The sequence below is a fragment of the Lonchura striata genome, chromosome 17 (genome assembly GCF_046129695.1).
Source record: "Lonchura striata isolate bLonStr1 chromosome 17, bLonStr1.mat, whole genome shotgun sequence".
NCBI classification, from domain to species: Eukaryota; Metazoa; Chordata; class Aves; order Passeriformes; family Estrildidae; genus Lonchura; species Lonchura striata.
In genome coordinates, this window is record NC_134619.1 from 5,830,414 (window position 1) to 5,849,156 (window position 18,743).

Consider the following 18,743-nt stretch of genomic DNA (forward strand, 5'->3'; position numbering starts at 1 on the left):
GAGCTGGGAGCAGCCACCCAGGATCAGGGCAGTGGGACCACAGTGCAGTCGTGCCAGGCTTCACGACTGGCTGGGCAGGTGACATCTTTCTGCACCCGACCACACATCTCTGCCCAAAGGGCCTTAAGCCTCCCTCCCCTTGCTCCCTCGAGCATGGCTCTTCCTGATTTATAACTCCAGGGTTTATCCCTCTCTCTCTTTCACAGTATTTTCACTCTTTCCTTCATTCTCTCTCAAAAATAAGCTTTTTCCTGGCAGCATGAAGCTCAAGCTTTTTCAGCCTTCCTTTTAAATTCCTGTCTAACTTCTCATGGACACATCTCTATTCTTGTCATGTTTTACTTCCTTTCACAGCAGAAATATTTATCAAACTGCTCTTCAAACCTGCCAGTAGCTTCACTTCCCCCTTCATTTTTCCAGCACTACTCCTTATATTGCAAAATCATTTTCCTTTTTTCATGGGCTGAATGAACATTCCAGCTACAGCCATGGATGTTCTGTGAGAGTTTTGTATGGGTGCATGCCCCGAGATGAAGGACTCAGCCAGATTTTTGTGGCTATTCAAAGGTATTTGGTAATCCTCTTTTCTCACCTATTGCAAATATTCCAGTCCTGGACAGCATTGCTGGCTGGGAAGGTGTCAGGTATCCCAATCCCTTGTTTCCAGCCCCATGCTGGAAAAGCAAACCTGCACTGTCAATGGACATTCCATTTTGCCATTTGTAGACTGTAATGCTCATCCCTCCAGGAATATGAAGGTAAATAAATACCTGTGGGATATACATTGCTTTGTGCTTGTTTTTACTGCAGGGTGATGAAGTGAATGAAGCAGCTCTGGCTGTGCTAAGCCTGGAGAAGGCAACAGGAATATCCAAAGATTTTGGGAATGCATTTTACTTTCTTTGCTCACCTTTCATTCAAACACATTTTTGCAGCCAGTGTGAATGACATGGTGCCCACCCTACCCAGAGCCTGCCAACACCATGGTATCTGACTCCTGCCACTAAACCCAGAGAGTTCAGTCCCATTTTCCTCCCTCCAGCCCCAGCACCTGCTCAGCCATGGAGCAAACCAAGGTGGAGGTCTGTGAAGAGCTCGGGGCAGGCACAGAGTCTCACCCATAAACACCACCACACACCTCCTCAATGGAAGGCAAACTCTGCAGATGTAATTGATTAGTAACTATCAGCTAATTGCAGGGTAATCACATGATTATTTTTGCTTTGCAAACTGAATAGTTGCCATGAGATTGGATAATTGTGCGGGGCAATTTTACACGGAGGCACATAGCAATGCAGAGTAAAACCAGCCTCAAGGCTGTGCACAGCAGCAGGATGATTTTATTTCTGCAAGTTCAGCGTGCACATCAGTGCATCGAGTGCTTCTAAAGGCATCTTTGGATCCTGTGCTCTAAAGGAGAACCAAAAGATAAGAAATTGCTCTAGCAGCATCACTAGAATGAAATAAAATCCCCAAACTTTTGGCAAGGCAGCATCTTGACAGGTCTGCCAGCACAAAGGGAAGATGCAATGCTCCTGTCCTTTGGAGGAGGGTTGGAGCACACTCCAGTTAACCCCAGGAACTTGTTTGCCTGCAGCCCACGTAGGCACCACAGCCTCAGCCACACCTGCAAACGAGAGCAAAGCATCTCTCCCTCCTCCCAAGGCCTCTTCACAAAACACAGAGATAGTGGTTGGAATATTTTGTCCTTTTGTAGCTCATTAAAATTTTGGTGTTGGCAGGAGAGTCAATCAAATGCTAGCAATGCAACCCAAATATTTTCCCAAATGGGCTGAACATTGTACCAGAAAGCAATTGAAGAAATTATTTTCTCTGTTGGCAGGGTGATTTCAAAGGCACTTTAGTCTCTGAATGTCTCTTAGATGATTAAATATTTCAAGCCATTTTCAATGTCACTGATTCAGATTAATCAGATATTGAGGAGATGGGGTTAAAGCTGGAAGATGTGTTCTCTTTGGCCTCTCAGTGTATTGGCATCAAACCTGTAGGATAAATGCTCCAAACAAGAGGCCTTTATATTCTAAGTTTCATGGAAGCATAAATGCTTCCCTTGCCAGGGAATCCTAAAGCTTCCTACAAGTCAGGATTCCTCCAAAAAACACTGGAACTATTAAAATGGGACCAACTTGGGAAAAACCTCACATCTCAGTGATTCAGAAAGAATAATATAAAGAACCAGCATAGGTCTGAATTACAAAAATGCCTGTATTAATATCAGTTTGGCATTACAAGACACATTTCTGTGTGAGCCAAGAGCCAGCAGAACATACATGTAGGAAAAGTTAATACAAGAAACAAATGCCACAACCACATTCATGGATGTACATGAGGATGGTTCAGATCCTCAGCTGATGGAAGTAAACCTCCATCATCTGTTGCAAAGGAGATACAGGGATTTACCCAGCTGAGGCTTCAGTTCAATCTATGGAAATACTGTTGATGTCAAGTGGCCAGTGGGCATTGACAGGGAAGGAAGTCAGAGCAGGGAGCCTTTGTCTCTTTGGATTTCTTCAAGAAATAATGAAGGAAACAGAATATATCAGAGGGATTGGGTACAAGAAAAACAACTTGAGCTCCACTCCTGTAATCTGGTATTCACTCCAATGTCCTCAGAAGCTGCCACTGGGAGGCTCAGCCCAAGGCCCCAAATGAACTAAAAAATGTTCCTTTGCGGGAAAAAAAAACCCCTCTCAGAACGAGTTATGTTGGTTTTTACAAGGAACCACACATGCTCATAGCCTGATTTAAAGAAAAAAACAAAGAAAAAAAACCCCAATTCTTTGCTAGCAAGAATGTTTTTGCTCTCAGAAGAAAATCCATTGGTAATGTTGCATCTGTAATTAATTTTGAATAAAACAGAAAGCTCACACACACTCACTGATCTGAATTTGTAAAAACAGACACACTTTGCTATCATTTTCATAATGGCCCCTTGTTCATCCCACACCAGGCATTTCAGGGTGCACCCGCTCAGCTTTCTTAGTTTCCAGGTGTAGGCTTTTGTAGCTGGAAAAAATATATATCATGCAAACTCTGTTTTTTTTTAATATCTCTGGATTTAAAAATATCAGTGGTTAAACTAAGAACTCTGTTACAAGTAGAAAGGAAAGGATGAAAGCTGTAAGTGAGAAAAAAAATGGAGGAAAAATCAGGGTCACCTGGTTAAAGTCAGACAAAAGCCACATTTCAAAAAATGTACCCTGTAATTTAGTCAAAATGGAAAGGACAGGAAAAAGGTCAATATTGTTTTAAATGAGACTAACAGCTTCCTTTATGTAATGGGTGAACTCCAGTGTGTTTCCGGATGATTGGCAATTTAGCTGCTTGGGGGAAAAAAAAAAGGTTAAACTTATCAGCACATAAAAGTGCCAGCAATTTATTTCTGTCACTTTCCTACAAATTAACCTATTTTAAGGCATTCTGAACCTCATCAGCAAGCCCAGGTGTGGCTGGGAATGGGGGTCACCACCAGGCCTACATGCATAAGGAAAACGTGACAGCAGCTCTGGGAGGCAACAGCCACACAAAGGAGCTCTCAAAGATGAATCCCATGAGGATAGGGTTTATATTTTCAAAAAGAGAAATAAAATACTCAACACTCTCCTAAATGAGTGAGATTTGCTCAGCCTAAACACTAATGTGGACCCTGAGGTGTGATACCCTGCATCTCTGTGCATGCTGGAGAGCGTGAGGGATGGATGCTCCAGGAGGATGAGCTTCCAGAGTTCTGGTCCATCAGAAAAACATTTGTGGACCTGCATCCCACCCTGCCCAACCCCTGGCTTTGGAACTCAGAGAATAAGGACAAGCAAGGAAAACACAACTTTAACTCATCCCTTCACCCAGCTCCAAACCCTACCATAAACCTGCACGTGACTGGGGTTTTTAGGCTGTAATCCCTGCAGTCAGCATGGAGAGAACACCCTCTAGAGCAGCTGCAGCATCAGCCTGCTCAGCTGTCTGTCTGTCTGTCTGTGGTGTTGAGGGCAGTTACAGCTCGATGGACAAATATAAAGCTGGGGTCACACCCCTGGTGACAATCCCAAGAACAGGGGAGGTCACACAGTGTGTGCTCGGGCATGGAGGCTTCCCATCAATCCCATTTTTTACAGAGAAGTTATTGATCAATCTCCATTTATTTTCCCCATGAGGCTGGCTTGGCTTTATTCCACATCTTTCACTAGTGGGGTGTCTCAGGGCTGAGGAGGAGGTGGGAGAGAGATGGTCAGAGATGGTCAGCAGTAGAGTTTGGGAAAGGATTGTGACATCCACGGGATGTGAAAACTGGAGAAATGGTACAGATGGAGGTAGGAAGGGGTCTGAGAGGGAGAACAGACCCAAACCCACCTCTGAAAGCCCCCAAAAGACACAGGTCCACACAGCAGGGAAGGAATAAAAGCAGAAAAGTAGCATTTTTGTTCATTGATTTATATAAGAGATAGAGGCTTTCCTAAAGACATCAGCTTAAAGGAGACCTTTAGCACTAACATTTTCAAACAACAGCTGGTCTTTCCTTTCCATGCTGATTACAGCCCTTCTAAAAGCCTACAGTCACCTCGTGTACTGGGGCTGGGCAAGGCTCTACCACACAGCACTCTGCAATTTGGACAGAAAATAGCATAATTAATATAAACATAATAGCTACAATTTTCAAGAGGACCAACATGGAAGTCTAGTGGATTGAGGCTCCTGTTCCATTTGTGGCCTGAAGTTTCCACAGTCCAGAGGTGTGGCCCTTCATGGTGAGGTGCTCAGAGCTCTGAAATTCCAGGATTTTTACCTGGTGCAGCCTCTCAAAGAGGAGATGAATGGCTTTGGGCTGCATCACTGAGCCTCACTGCAATGCTTTTAGCCAAAGCAATGGCTCTCCCTTTAAAACACACTGGGTAGATAAAGCAGCATCTTTCAATATCTGGATATTTTTTAGTGTTGATTTTAAAGACAAGGATGCTTGACTGGCTGCTCTACACAGTGATAAAGCTCTTAATGATTGCTCAAGATACATCCACAGGTGAACCTGCCAATGAGTTAATCAGCAGGAGAGGCTTGACCCAGTGGCATTTTGATCTTTGGGATTTCAATGACTGTTTATGGCCCCTTTTTTCTTCTCTGACTAGTAAAATCATCATCATCAGCAGCAGTTCTCCTTCATAACCAGATTGCTCTAGAGCTAAACACTGACCAGGAGCAAACTGCTGACCTCAAATTAACAGCAAAGACAAGATTCTTGTAAAACTTACATGAGTATGATTTCAATTCAGGCCATTAAAATATTTCAACTACTTCTGTTTGAACCTCAGTGCATCTTTTCTTGAATACCTAAAATACCTGGTTTAATCTGCTATAGACATCATTACGTCTTGTGACACAACACTTACTCTCGTGATTACTCCTACAGATGATCAAGAAAAAAAGTGAAAATATGAGCTATTTTCAAGCAGTGAAGGGAGCCTTTAAAATTTATCTTTTATATAAAATTAATACAGGCTAATTATCTTTTAATAGGAGTTGCATTCACAACTGGAATAAAATATGATATAAGCAGCATCAGAGGGGATGGGCTGTAGATGTCCAGCAAAGTTTTCAGGGTCAGGTACAGTGTATTGTGCAGGGAGCTGGTAAATACGAGTTTAGGGAGAAAATTAGGAAGGCTTAATTCTCATTCATTTTTCCCACCTCTGGTATGAGACAGTCAGGCAGCAGCTCATGTTACAAAAACATTAACTTCCAGAGGCCTTTAATAACAGCCTTCAGTGAACCCAGAAATGCTAAGAGGAACAATTTTGCAGTCTAGGGTATTTGAATCAGTAGCTTTTCATATCACAGTTGAGGCATAAATAGCCATTGTATCTGCTGAAATTATTTCGATCAACTTATGTATTCACCAAGTGGTGTCACTACCACCGTTCTCCATCGCAGTGCTGGAGGAGCTCAGATTCGAGGAACTTGACAGGATAATTAAGTATGAAAGCAGACTGGATTTAGCAGGACCCCAGTGAGTCAACAATCCCGATTGTTTCATCATCTCGGCTTTGTGCTGTTCATATCTTATCAGATTAGATAACAATCTGGTATAGCTACGAGTTGAATTACCATGTTGAACTGCACAGTTAGACCACATGAAAAACATCAATACACATTTAAATAATCCCATTTTCAAACTCAGATAAGAAATGGCCAACCTCTACAAATCAAAGGCATATCCTCAGGCTAAAATAAAGAGTGGTCTGATTACCTATTCAGTGATATCAAAGTGCAACAATCAAATGCTATTGCCAATATAACGCAGAGGGCCTTATAGCAGAGCAGGAACACGATGGCCTCCTGACAGCCAGTATCAAAGCTGAAATTCACAGGTTGCACATTTCAAAGGTGAGGAAAGGATGTAGCCAGGTATCTCCCACCAAATGGAAATCTTCCAGTGCCTCAGAGCTTCTTCCTCCTCCTCATGTTCCTCCTTTCAGGGCTCACAGGGCTGATGTTCTCAGCCTCCAGTGCAGAAGCTCAGGGGGTCTCCAGGCAGCAGATCTCCGCTTTTGTAACCTTTCCATTACCCTGCCTGGACACAGAGTCTGTTACCAGCCCACACACGCAGTTCCTCTTGCTCTATCTTCCCAGAATGAACCCTGCTCTCCCAGAAGTCCCATTTCACACTCTTTTCCATAGGAGAATCCCTGGAGGTGGCCAGGTCATAGTACCTGTAGGAGATTGAAATTGTTTCTAACTTGTCCTGAATTGAGAAGAAAATTAAGCTCGGAGAAGTTAAATTTGAGATGAATATGTGGCCCTTTTAATTACAGTCACAATTTCTGCCACCCTGCCAGATCCTGACACGCCATGAAAAGCAAGAGAAAATCTGCATTAAGAACTTTGTTATTGAGAATGAAAATCGAACTGAATAAAAATTAAACAGGGATCAATTCTCTTTAAGCACTGCCAGTCATTCCCCTTCCTTCCTCCTTTCCCCACCCCTCACATATTCTCCTCTGATCTTTTATGCAGCTATTTGCAAACTAACCATTAGTTGTCAGTCTCCAGCCATGCAGAGCTGGCAGCTGGAGGATCCTGCTCCGGGAGAGAACTGCACCCATGGACCCATGGATTTTACCACTGGAAAGCAGAATGAACTGGGGGAGGAGAGGGACATTAGCCATTTTTTCACATTTTTGCCCAATTATTTTCAAAGTTTCCTTTGCTGGAAATACTTTTGATGTTGACATTCTCAGAAAAAACAGTGGAGGAGCACACATTTCCCATAAATGCCCCATCCCTGGAAGTGCTGTACGGGGCTTGTAACAGCCTGGTCTAGTGAAAAGTGTCCCTGACAGGGAGGTTGGAATGAGATGAGACTTAGGTCCCTTCCAAATCAAACCATTATGGGATTTTGTGAAAATAGCCCACTGCATTTGATGCATTTTTCTAAATGGAGAACTCGCATCTGGGTTTGCTCAGAAGCTCTTTGGCTGCAGATTAGGTCCTGCAGCAAAGAATATCTGCGAATTTCCAGACTAAATGGAAGCTGACCTGGCAGTGAGCACCATCCTCATGATGAAATGAGCAGTCTGCAAGTGTGGAAGGTAATAAAATATGGGCTGTGGATATTCTGGGCACTCATCTTGAAAAAGAGCAGGGTGTACATTAATAAGAAAGGAAAGTGTCAGAGTGAAAATACCTTTGGTGTGCTGATGCTGGATGAAGATGTGTGAATAAATCGTAACTCGATCTGTTAAGCTGTTATCTACTCATGGCTTATATACCCTCCAGGACATGGTTCATCTGACCAGGAGTGGTCAGAGAACAATTTCCCTCAAGGGGCACAGTGTAAGCTTTGAGAATAATTGATTTTTTGAATGGTGCCCATATAGAGGGCTGTGTGCATCTGTACTTCATTTTGGGTCAAACAGAGCATGTTCTGTCCAAAATGAAATGTCTAACTCCCATACCTTTATTTAAAACAAGATTTATCCAGAGAATAATGAGTTTGAGAATACATGAGTTTTAAATTTTGCAAGTATATAATTTAGGAAATTTCTAAAAAAAATCCTGTTTTAATGTTTCCAGCTTTGCTAATTAAAGTGATTTATGAATTCGAGCCATATTAATGTTGAATGCGATTTTTAGTGACTAAACCATACATACAGCACATTTTCTGGGACAATATTTACAATGTGATTGAAGGAAAACCGCAATCCAAAAGCTGGAATTTGGGACAGTGGCATTTTGAACCCAGAAGCTGTCCAAGGACAGAGGAGGGGGAATTCAACCATTGGCTCAGCACACCTTGGAGGATTCCCCTGAGCAGATACTTGGAGCTCTGCTTGGCAGCACGAACTCCCAGCCTTGCATTCTCATCTTCTTTATGGGTGTTGGCAGCAGAAACCAACATTTTTCCTTACAACTTCCCCAGAACCCTTATGTGACGCAGGCCCAATGTCAAGAAATCAGTCAGCTCCTGTTACAGGTTTTTTCCTCCAGCCTTTCACGGGTGCTCAAAGCAGCAGCCCCTGAGCTCACAGCCTGTGTGCTCGGGATGATCTGAGTGTCTTCTCCAACATAAATGATTCTGTGATTCCAAGTGGAGGAATGTGATTGTGCAGCTCGTTCAGGCTGTCACAGCTCATCACATTCCCAGGACTCCTGTGCGCTGAGGTTAGAGAGACATTTCCAAAATAAGGAGCAAAACACTAAGGAGATATTTCTGGATGGGAAACAGATTTTTTTTTTTTTTCCCCTTTAAAAATGTATTGATATATACATCGATGAGCTAAACTGACAAGCTGTGCTTGAGAAAGGAGTAATTGCATCTTTAATAATATTAAACCTGACACCTGCCTTGGCCTATAACACGAAGTCCTGACACTACTTAGCTAACAATTAGGACACACAAAAAGAATGAAGGGGAAAACAGTATTAAACTCAATCTGCATTTTAAAGAACATAAAAATAAAAACTGTTAATTGTCTAACACTTCACTAATTCCATCAGGCATACAATTTAAAAATAGCTTTGCTTTTTCACTGAAAGAGGAATTAATTATGATATCTTCCTGAATCCCATATAAGAGAAAAAATATTTTGGATAGGCACAATGCTCTTAGAAAGAAAACCCCCATGCTAATTTGTTTCATAAGCACAATTAGAAGAGATGTCCTCCATTAGAAAAAGAACAGAGAGCTACATAGCTAAAGGATATTATTGCAAAATGATAAATTGTTCAAAGGCAGGAGTGAAAAAGAGGGTCTTGTCTTTAGTGCTAAAATGCCATGTTATCTTGTTTAAGTGGCATAACTTTGCAAAAGGCACCACAACATTTCAACCTTTTAAAATGTCATTATTAAAAAATACATATCACAAGTGGTGTCCTTATACACTGCTTTATTTTTCCCTTTCCCTTTCTCTCTCTGTCTTTTTTTTTTTTTTTTAAGGGCTAATGTAGTATTTCCAACTTCAAAGGGAAAAGGAAATGGCAAAGATGGTTCAAGGTGATCTTGAGTACCGCCAAATGTAAATAGGTTTAGAAGAAAATTTGGCTTTGTAGGGTTTCTTTTCCTCTGTGTGCATGTTCATCTGTGTTTTAAATATAAACCAAACACATCCAGCCAGCTGGGTGAATATTGTCTGTAGCACTGGGGGTTTGAGATGGGGGATCCTCCCTGTGCCAGGTTTTTCCCCATCCTGATTGCAGGGAGAGATGTGGAATGACACCGGGTGCAGCTCAGACCCTGCAGGTGCTGGGAGCTTTTGCTTATTTATTTATTTCTTGGAAGGGCACCTTAATCATCACCACCATGCTGCTTACTCCTCTCCTTTTTTTTTTTTATTTGTATTTTACCTTTGCAGTCACACTTGGGTTTCTTCAGGGAAATAAATCTGTGGCTCAGTGTAACAAGAGAAAATTATTTTTTCTCAGTTTGCTGCCTGAGCACAGTGAAACATTTTATGAGCACCTGTTTTTATCAGCAATGGTGGCAGAAAAACGAAGGGAGGAAGAAAGGAGACAGCAAAAGTCCCTTAGGTAAATGTCAGAGGCTCCTTGTTGAACCAACAGATAGATGACCATGCAGAAATTGTCAGGGATTAACCAGAATCATGGAATCCTAGAATGGTTTGTGTTGGAAAGGTTGAAGCTCATCTCATTCCAGCCCTCCCACCATGGGCAGGGAACATTCCACTAGACCAGGTTGTTTAAAGTCTTATCTAATCTGGCCTCCAAGCAGGTTGAGTCCATGGCTGGCAGTGGGGTTTATTTCTATTCTCTATTTCTAGATTTTATCCAGCCAAAGAATGACCAAAAGCTCAAATTAATCCCTTAATTTTTTTTTGTTGTTGTTGTTGAAACCTTTCTTCTATTCATCCAGAAGTTTTGCAATTGATTTCAGTGGGTAGGATTAAAAAGTAAAAGGGAGGCTGGGACTCCCTCAGACTTTGACTTCTTAAAGTTGCTGTGTATGCCTGGAGGAAAGTGTGGAACTGTGAGCTGCAGTTCTTGTTCTATGCTGGGTTGAATGGATAAACTCTGATTTCAGTCCAAGAACCCCAAACCAGGAATTTTGGTGTTGTTACCTCTGGAATATCCTGCAAATAAACCAACAACACATGTATCTAAATGAAGTGTGCACACATTCATCTTCCTGCAGACACATGCATGTACACTCACACTTACGTTATAAAGATATGCACTTCCCTAATTTATGCTACATAGAAAACCCCACACTGCTCTTACAATGGGAACACAAATAACTATAACTGAACTTGATTTGTGGTTTTTTTTGCAGTTTTTACATTGCACTTCTGTCAAAGAATCAATGACACTGTATATATGCAGCAGAAGCATATGCATTTATTTATACATATAGAGCATGTTATATCTATACATATAAATGGATTATTTATTTTGAGAAAAAGTATTTCTCAAAATTTCATGACAGTTCATCGTATTGAAGGTGCAGTAGTTGGGTTAAAATGACACTGTTGAGCCCCTGGGGTCTTTTTTAATAAATATATTTTTGGCTTCTGCCTTCTGGAAATCTGCACCAGGCTTTGAAACTCCTGAAAAATTGATTTGCTTTTTTATTGCTGCTTAGTCCACACTATAGGCTGGACATATTTTCTTCTTTTAATTGAATCTGCCTATTACACTGCACAAGTGCCAGGACATCAATTTAATATCTAGATTTCTTTTTTTTTTTTTTTTTGGTGAGCTTTCAAACACACACAAACCCCCCTTATTTAATATGGTTGGATGTTTCTATTCCGCTCCTCGGAGTTTTGATTTGTCTATTAGCATTACAGTAGCTGTCCAAGTTGTGTGATATTCCTTGGGAGAAAAAGATATAACACACTAGAGGAATCTTTTTCTCACTGCTGCTGCTTTCCTGCTGTAGCTTATCTTCTTAACAAAGACAGGACTACAGTGGGTTTCACAATCTGAGGAAAAGCACTTTAGCTGAGCGATGCACCAATGGGTAAGAACTGAGCAAAGATAAACATCCCCACATCAAGAGCACCATGAAAGCTCCAGCAAGGAGGATGTGCAGAGGCTCTCGAGAGCAGCCAGGGAGTCTCTGGCACAAAGCAGGCTCTGCCCTTCACCGCTGTGATAATCGTGCTGGGGACAAGTGTTCACCTTGCAGAAGTTAAAATCGTGCTTGTAAAAACAAAATAAATTAAAAAATCATGCCAAAACAGAAATGTAAAAAGTCCCCAGGAAGCCCAAAGAGCCTGATTCCAGTTACTGAATGAGGTTGGGGGCAGCAGCTGTTGCAATAAACACAGTGGCAAGCAGGAACAGGAGTTTATTATTTAAAAGCACAAAGAGGTTGTGAGTGGGTTGGAGACAGTGACTGCACCCCTCATGTCTTCAAGTCCATGAGTAACTTGGACCAGCCTAGTGATGGAGAAGGACAGCACCAGGTACATGCTCCAAACTGGCTGAAAAACTTCACCCACATCAATGAATTAATCCTCTTGATTTACTTATTGGAGAATGAAGAAATAAGCAGTATGAGGCAAATGGAGCTTAAGGTACTGTCTAAAAAAATTTCCCTTTGTGTGACTGATGTATTTGCTTCCTTGAAAAACCCTTCTGCAGCAAGGATGCAGGAAAGGTGCAATGCAAGATTTACATCACTGAGTCTGACTGAATCTAAAAACTTACCAGGCTGAAGAAGATTGGTGTGCAGAGAGCCTGAGTAGCACAAACTTCTCTGGTGCTCTGAGAGCTTCTAGATGTGTGCTCTTATTCCTGATTCTACAGCCCTGTCCTCATCTCCCAGATCCAATCCTTTATTCACTGCATCATTATTTTGAGTTTTTAGCCATCATTTGTTGAACAGGAGCAGGACAAGCATCCCAAAAAGCCCCTTTACAGGCTGCACAGTGTCTGGTTCTGTGATTGCTGTCTGGGATTAGGAAAGATAGCCCAGTATCAAGCATTTTTGTTTAAAGTACTTTGGTTTTGTTCTGCTATCACGGAAAAGAAGTATATTCTACTGGGGTAAAAAGCAAAATGCATTGATACAGCCAGGACCATGTGTAATTAAAGTGAGGCAGTTGAATGAGGTGCAGTCAGACAGGATTAAGGAGTTTCCTCTAATGCATTACTTTGATGTAAACCCCTTTCCCCACTGGATCAGATAAACTCTCAGCTTCACCTGACTGTCAGCTTCCAAACCCAGAACAAAGCAGGGCCTCCACAATCCCAGAGAGAAAAAAACCCCCATGTTTTAAATGAATCTCAGAAGTAAAACCAAATGCCAGAGTTATTCCAACAGCCTTGTATCATGTACCAGTGATATTCCTGGGCAAGGAGGGGGCAGCCCTGGAGCAAGTACTCTTCATTATTATTGATGAATATTCTCAGGAGAAACAGAGGTTGTTGCTTAATGGCTTGATCTAATACACCATCAGAGAAGAGGGGAAAAAATATAGCAAAAGAGATCCTCAAAAGCAAAAGCTGAGGAATCTTCTGAGCTCTGGCTGGTCCTTTAATTACCCACTCTGCAAGAGAGGAGCACACAAAGAAGAAGATGGCTTCAGTGAAAGTCCTTTGAGAGGAAGTCCTTTCAGAACTTCTTAAAGCTGCACTAATGTCACCTGGAGGTTAGTTTTCTCATTAGGACTTTGAGCCACCAGAAAATTTAACACAGACTTGTGCATCTAATTTGCCGTGTGATTGGCAAAACTACCTGTGCAGGGAGGAGCTGATATAAAGGTGCAAAGAGTTATTAGGCTTGTAGAGACGATCAGAAAAAAGGAGGGAAAAAGAGAATGTCAGGAGATGCTGTGACCCTGGCATGGAGAAGGTGTGTGCAGACAAAACCAAGATTGGCCAGTGCAGCTTTAGGGAAAGCAACACTTACAGCAAGAGACCCACAGACATGGGTGGGTGTGCTGCTCCTCGGCAGAGCTGGACCCTTTTCTCCCTCTGATTTGTTTGGATCACTGGGAAAGCAAAGCCAGACAATAAGGCACCTTGTTAGGCAGGTCAGGCAGGTTCAGGAGTGCCCAGCAGCAACACTGTTCTCCAAAATCACTGAAATATCTTGCTGCATATGGCTGCAAAAGAAACCCTGAGACACCTCTCTGCCATGTGTCTGTAGGACATTTCCTCAGAACAGCTCTGACAGCTGTGTGGACTTGCTTCTGGGAGCCAGAATTCCCCACCACAGCCTCCCACATCCTTTTTCCCTGAGTGGGAACCCCGAAAATGCTCTGGGGAGCAGTGGGCTCCTGGTGACCTTGTGCTGGGCACCAGGGATGCTCTGCCACCTGTACACAGGCTCCAAGCCCTGCATGGAACCTCCCCAGCTGCTTGTGAGGGCCCAGGACCACCCCAGCCAGCTGGCAGGCAAGGAGGGCTGTGAGCAGAGCAGGCAGAGGAACATTAGGAAAATGTCCCTGGCACAAAGCCTGGCAGGCTTGTGGTGCCAGTGCACAGGGAACTGCAGGAGGAGGGGTGGCACGCTGCTGCCTGGACCATCCACAGGGCCTGGGTGACAGCAGGGTCCCCAACCTCATCCTTAATGTGGCTGCAAGTGCCACTTGTTCCCAATCAAATGCAGCTCCTGGGCTGCAGGGAGGTTTCTGCACAAGGGCTGTGAGCAGAGGCACAGCCTCAGGGTTCTGAGGAAGGTGCAGCAGTGGAGCTTGCAGGACTCCAGCCAGAGGAAAGGGATGGAAAAGGGGCTGTGTCCCTGCACTGGGAAATGGAGGGAGATACTGGATTAGCACTAATTAGCAATACTGGGTGCTGTAGGTTAATGAGCCACAGTGTGACAGCACCCCAATGACCCAGGCTGGGCCATCCCTGACTCTGCAGTTTGGGTCTGCCCAGCTCCCACCCCACCAGGCATCCCCCTGCTCTGTCAGCAGAAGAGAAAAATCGCTGCCTGATTCGCTCCTCGCTCACAGCTCATCTCCCCCCACTGGTTTTGTTAAATGCAGCACATTTCGAAAGAAGCAGATTTTAATTTCAATAAACTCTGTAAGAAATAGATCAGTGCTAAGGAGGGGAGCAGCCACAGGAAGTGACTTTAACTGCTTGGCTGCAGAATATTAATAGGATGGAATGTTATTAGAATAATTTTTCACCGTTTATTAGAATAATTTTTCATCATGAATAATAAATTAATAGAATAATTTAGTGCCACTAGCCCTCTGTTTGAAAGGGTTTTTATTTAAAAGTAGCTTGAAAAGTGGCATTTGGGGAGGTGGGATGGGGAGCAGGTCACGGGTGGAAGAGGTGCTGTGAAGCTGCTTCATGCAGGGACTCGCTGCTTGCCTTTATTCCCCTCAGTTTTCTTTCTGGAAAACCCGGCCAGGTGAGTCCATCAGTTCTGATGGCTCTGAGAGGGTCTTGTTTGAGACAGGAGATGGCTGACACTGAGGATTCAATCCCTGGAATCACGCAGCTCAGGCCTCCAGCTAGGCATTGCCAGAGATGCTCTGCAGCTCCACAGCCCCGTGGAAAGTTCCTCTTTCCTTCCAGCAGCCTGGGAATCGGCCACATCCACTCCCAGAGACATTCACCTGGCTTTAACTCCTTGTTTCCCTACCTCACAGTGAGACACTGATGCTCATTGCAGTAGTTTTGTGCAAGCCAAGAGGTCTCTCTCTCTCTGTCTTTCTCTGGGTCTTTTTTTTTTTTTTTTTTTTTTTTTGTTTGCATCTGTGTGGAAGATAATCATTCCTCGGAAGGCTATTCACACCACAAAAGCACAATGACATTATTCTCTCCCTCTCTCTCTTTCTACTGTTTTACTCTACAACTGACAATTAATGTTAGAAAGAACATGAAATGGAGGAGAAATTACAGCAATTTATCAACTGAAATTATAGGTGTAGACACATGTCAGCAGTGGAAACAGTTTCTATCAAAATTAAAGTATTTAGAGATTTTCCTCAAATTTTAAATTATGCAAATCCCATTTTTGTGATATGCTGGTACTGTAGCTTTAATTGCAGGATTACCAGCAAGCTGCAAACTGCACTTGTAACCAGGATTCAGCTCTTCAGAGAGTGGCTCCCTACTCTAGCACATCTTATTAATTCAACAAAGTTCCCATCTCTTTAACAAATTAAATATGTTTTGCAGAACAGGCAGCGGTTTTCTCGGTTTCAATCTGTCACGAAGGACCCTGCTGTTTGCAGAGGTTACTCGACAGCTGGATGAACAGACAGGTTTGAGTCCAAACACGGATTCAAATGCATATTTATACATAAAACATATTTATACAACAACATCACAGGAACAGCTTGTGCTGCTGAAGTTTCTACAAGCCCCTTTACAGTGAGGACACTATTAGCAAAGGTGGGGAAGGAATTTGGATTTCACCTTCTTCCTCCAGGTCTTCCTGTATCAGTTAAAGCTGCTCTGTGACCTCAGGACACCACATGTGCTCCCAAGGATGGAACTTGCTTTTCCTCTGGCAGCAGTGGGTATTGCTGTGCCAGCAAACCTTCCTCCATGTACTCCTGAGAAGCTGTTTGATCACTGCCAGCCTAATTAGGAGGTACAATATTCAGGGTGTTATTTCTCTTCCTTCCTTCCTTTTATGTTCCTCTGATGTTGCAAAAGGACTCGAGGATGAAGCAGAGGAGCAGGCAGGAGCTGGGTAAGGCACTTGCATGGCAGAGAGTGCCAGGAAGGGAGATTTGATGTGCCACACCAGAGCTCGAGGCACCCCTGGCTGCACTGGGGTGATGTGGTTCCACTCCCAGCATCCAAGAGCCAGGAAAAAGCAAAGGAGATGGGAGGAGTGGAGAACATGCTCCATCTCCAGAGGAGGAGCAAAGAAATCTCTCTCGGTGGCTGTTCTGTAACATGATTTTCTTCCTTGCCCCATGAGAGTGCAAGGCATGGCTCTGACACCTGCAGTGTCTGCACCTCACAGCATTCCATCTCAGGGGTCTCTTATCTGCATCTGAGTGCAGCACTGGCATCCAGCTGGGGTTTTTAGGTGGTTTGAAATGATGCTCTTTGATGCAAGAACACTTCAGTGCTGTTCAACAAGAGTCACCATCCTACCAGCACTGGGGCTGAAAATCCTTCCTCAGACTCAGGGCAGTTATGAGGTCGGGATGTGGAAGATCACATGGAATTTGTAGACACTGATAGGACTGTGAGCTCCATGTAGAAAGGTGCAGAGTTTATAACTGGTGCAAACAGCACCACTTTGGGCTGGATCTTTTATGCCCTTGGCTTGTTCATCTGCTGACTGACCAGGTGACACATGGACACTGGAAAAAGTTGGAGATAAACTAGCATTTAATTTCCCTTTTTTGGTAGTTCAACCAACCAGAAATTAAACTGATGGTGTTATTCTTAGCGTTGTCATGTACAGGGCCAAGAGCAGGACTTGATGATCCTTGTGTCTCCCTTCCAGCTCAGGATATTCTATGATTCACTGATACCTAAGGGAAGTAAAAGGTGTCATGAGGTTCTGAGGTGCATCAAGCATTTCACAGAAGGGGTCAGGTTGGAAGGGATCCCAGTGGGTCCCTGGTCCAACCTCCCTGCTCAAGCAGGGCCACCTCAGATCACACCCAGGTGGTTCTGGAACATCTCCAGATGCTCTGGATATTTCCATGCCATCTCTGGGCAATTTGTTCAGTGCTCAGTTACTGCACAGGCAAGAAGTTCTTCCTCATACTTAGGTGGAACTTCCTGAGCATCAGTTTCTCCCTGTTGCCTCATCTTTATTTCTTTGGAGTCCCTGTTCCAATAGCTGCCCTTGGTGCTGGGGCTGCAGGTGCTGCTCCCGTCTGTGGCTGTGCTGTCACATCCCCCAGTCCCAGCAGCGCCCAGGTCACCTCTCAGGTGTGCATTTTGCATTACCATTAGTATTTCTGCTACTTTGGAACACTCCCCCTTCCCTGGCTTTCTCTCCACCTCCTCACGGATCACACGGTGCCCATGCAGGGCCACTGGGGCTCCCAAAGCGAGAGGTTTCTTTTCCCATTTTTTTGTACGTGTCCAGCCCAAGACACAAGCAGATGCCTGGGGTCTATTTGCATATGCCAGGCAATGCGAGCTGCTGACAGCCACTGTATCCAGCTTCAATAACCACGATATGCTCCATCTGCTGACGCCCCAGCGTAGCCACAGCGGGGAGCTGTACTGCCAGAGGCACTATCCTGGAACAGCTGAATGGCTGAACAGCTGGGGGAGCATCAAAGGACACTTTTCATACAAGAGCAGGGCTGTTGGCCCCGTTTCTCATCACACACACGTCCTGGAGCACAGGCAGAGCAGCCACGCAGGCAGTGGCAGGTTACAGGGGCAGCCCCTGCCAGCGTTTGTGTCCCCTGCACCCCACAGAGCCACGGAGAGAGGCTGGTGGAGTTCATGGGAAAGGAACAATCTAACTGGGAAAAGAGGTTACCTGCAGGCCACTACACATTCAGATGGGGGAGAATGGAGAATTTAGCCTCTTTATGGGTCCATGGGTGATGCTCCCTGGGTACCAATAATCCTCTCTGCTGCTGTTTGTAAGGAGTCTGAGCTGAGCACCTGGAATCAGGGAGAGAGGACAGGAACAGTTTGTCCCTCTCTTGCAGGATGCAGGATCAGGCTGTCTGGATACAGATTCTCCCATGCAGGGGGGATGGAGATTGCTGAGTGACTGCACAAGGATGGCAGCAGGGGCTGGATGGGACAGTGATGGGGGATGCCCAGCACAGAGCTCCAGCAGATAGTGTTACTCTGATTTATTTTATTTATTTTTTATTTTTTTTTTTTTTTTTTTGAAAAGGGGAGTGAGAGGACAGAGATGGGACTGTTGAGTTTTACATGTTCAGGTAAAAAGACTGATTTTCCCTAGGCTTGATGTGGGAGCTTGAGGGATGGCTACAGATTGGTTTTACCTGAAACTGAGAAAGGAAACAGAGGAAAAAAAGAGAAAAGGGAAGGGGAAGAGGAAAGGAAAAGGGAAGGAGAAAGAGAAAGAGAAAGAGAAAGAGAAAGAGAAAGAGAAAGAGAAAGAGAAAGAGAAAGAGAAAGAGAAAGAGAAAGAGAAAGAGAAAGAGAAAGAGAAAGAGAAAGAGAAAGAGAAAGAGAAAGAGAAAGAGAAAGAGAAAGAGAAAGAGAAAGAGAAAGAGAAAGAGAAAGAAAAGAACAATCATTGAGAGAAGGGGGAAAGCCAGAATTGATTCTATGATTTTTTTTTTTCCCAAAATAATGCAGTGATTCTCATTCAGCTGGTGCTTTTCTTAAAGACCAAA

General features: G+C 43.7%; 1 long non-coding RNA gene across 1 annotated transcript in view; it reads right to left on the minus strand.

Annotated features, from left to right (window-relative positions):
• Nucleotides 1-18,321: 18,321 nt before the first annotated feature.
• The window catches only part of LOC110483560 (uncharacterized), an 85,825-nt gene continuing 85,403 nt past the window's right edge, over nt 18,322-18,743 (minus strand). Inside the window, exon 4 of the long non-coding RNA XR_013340890.1 lies at nt 18,322-18,392. This is a non-coding gene — a long non-coding RNA (uncharacterized LOC110483560). The remainder of the gene's footprint in view (nt 18,393-18,743) is intronic.